The 2,455-nt window shown below is 44.0% G+C and overlaps 1 pseudogene; it reads right to left on the bottom strand.

Moving 5' to 3' along the window:
- Positions 1–1,234: 1,234 nt before the first annotated feature.
- On the bottom strand, positions 1,235–2,199 carry LOC139707409 (vomeronasal type-1 receptor 90-like; annotated as a pseudogene).
- Between the last annotated feature and the right edge of the window lie 256 nt (positions 2,200–2,455).

Here is a 2,455-nt window from a genome sequence, read left to right as displayed (position 1 = left end):
GCTAGTGTAGTGGGACACGTTGCTGAGAAACTGAAGAAAATGTAAGACATGTGTCTATTGAAATATGCTCATGGGGATGCTCAAGGGTGAAGGGCTGGACAAGCAGTGCCTCCCTCCCTCAGGGCACTTCACCTGCAAGTCCACTGATGGGCACCTTGTGAGCAGAATTCACCCTTTACACTAGAAAAAAAAAAAGAAGTCTTTTATAGGTCAGTGCATTAGTCAGTGTTCTCTAGAGGAACAGAATCAATAGGAAGTATACTTATAAAAGGGGGCCTTATTAGGTTGGCTTATGCAACCAGAAACTAAGTAGTCCACAATGGCTGTCTGCACACTGGAGAGCCAGAGGAACAAGTACCTGTGCAGTCTAAGAAACTGAAGCCCAGAACAAGAGGAATCAATAGTGCTATCTGATTCTGAGACTGGAGGCTTCTGGAGAATTTGCTTTGGAAGAGTGAAGAAGGGAGAGTTTCATATCCTCTGATGATAACAGGAGCATTAAGAACCCACTCAAGAAGAATTGAGCTTGCATTGCTACTACTTCCTGTTATTCCAACTTTTATTCCATTCAAGCCATCATCCTATTGGATGATCCTGCCCATGCTTATGTCAATCATTCCTAGACACACCCTCATGACATACCCATAAGTCTATTAATCATCAGCATCTCTTAATCCAATCAAGTTGGCAATTCAAATTGACCAATACAGTTGACTTACATAAAGAGTGCTGGGATCAGTTGGCCTTGTTCCACTGGGACCAATAATTCTGTGACCAATAATTCTGGTCATATGTACAAGAAAGTGGTTTCTGCACGTAACACCAGTTTTCTCTGCTTTCCAGTATGCATGAGAACAAGCTAGTGTCCTTCAAGATGATATTGATCTGGATATTTCACAACAGGTTCATTTTCATCATTCCCTTGGCTTGGGGATGTCTTTTTGGGGGACATGGTGTTTTAATGTCTTTCCATTTTTTTCAAGATTGTCATCCAAGAAAATACAGTGGTGTGCTTATTCTTTACAGTCTGCTACTAGGTGAGAACAGTTCTTATGGGTATGATTAGAATTAGAAGATTGCATTTCTGTCAGAGAGTGATAGTGTTTTAAACCTATGATCCACTTGTCAGCTACTTATATAAAAATACATGCATAAAAGAAATATGAGAACTTCATAAATTTCAGCGACTTTACAGAAAGTGAAAATATTTACTTATATTAAAAGAAAAAAGCCACTACTGAATAATTAAGCATTTGCCATCCTTACCCCACAGGGATGTTAAGAACCTCATCATTTGTTTCTTGGTGCTCATTAGCACCAAAGGACTCAGTGTGGCATAGCCGTTGCCCACCAGCATCTGCCACAATAACGGACAGGATCATTGTTCCATGACATTGCAGAAGCGGAGGAGACAGCAAAGTCCCAAAAGTACATAACCATAAAGAGACCCATGAGCAGCAGGATGGTCCTGGTGGCCCTCTGTTCTGGGGATGCTTTTGGAGACAGGCTGGTATTGTGAAGGTGCTGGCACTGCCTCTTATGCCTGCACAAGAGGGTCACCATGTAACCACTGGAGAGGGCCATGAGTCCTATAAGGAAGACATCCTGGAAGGTCACAAGGGAGAAATACATATACCTGAACAAGTAATTTGTAGACAAAAGAGAGCAGGACTTAGTAACAAACATGAGACTGTGTGTGGTGACATTGGGAGTGGCAACAATAGAGATCAAGAAGCGACCACTGATGAGCATATTAAAGACCCACAAGAAGGAAAAGCAGCAGAGGCTCTGAGGTGAGGAGTTACACTTGAACTTTGTCAAGCAGCAGCTTCTGGGGCTGAGGGTGACAGCCTGGAGGACACTCAGCAGACAGGTGGTACAAAAGGACAGGCCCCTCATCAGCCTGTACAAGTAAATAACTGACTTACATATTATGTCATCCCTTAAACCCTGAGACCCCAAAATGTCTGCAGTTATGAACCCCACGGTCAGCAGCATCACTAGGTGGACAAGAGCTAAGTGACCAATGGTCAGGTCAGTGGTCTTGGGCCTGTGCTGGAGAGGAAATGTGGGGATGTGGGAGAGAAGCAGAGCAGTGTTGGCTATGATCCCAATGCTGATTTCACAGAAAAACATGGTGCTCAGGTGAGGAAAGCTGGGAGCTTCACTGTTCCTATCATCCTCATGAAGAAGCAGCATTTGGTGAGAATCTGAGAGAAAAATTCTTACCATGAGTATCACCATCCTCATCAATCCTTCCTACACTATGGTCATCAGCAAAATGTGTGGGTTCATCCTGAGGCATTCTTTCTCCCTGCAGAGCCCAAGTCAATCCCACATCCTCATGAGGCTTCAGAAATCTATCTCCCCTGCCCTCCAGGACAGACTCACAGCTGGATGGACACACACACTGCCGGACCCCATAGCATCTCCACAGTCACACCACCATGTTAGA

This window comes from Marmota flaviventris, chromosome 10 (genome assembly GCF_047511675.1).
Source record: "Marmota flaviventris isolate mMarFla1 chromosome 10, mMarFla1.hap1, whole genome shotgun sequence".
In the NCBI taxonomy this organism is placed as follows: domain Eukaryota; kingdom Metazoa; phylum Chordata; class Mammalia; order Rodentia; family Sciuridae; genus Marmota; species Marmota flaviventris.
The sequence above is the reverse complement of the archived record's forward strand: the minus strand, read 5'-3'. Positions and strand labels throughout refer to the sequence as shown.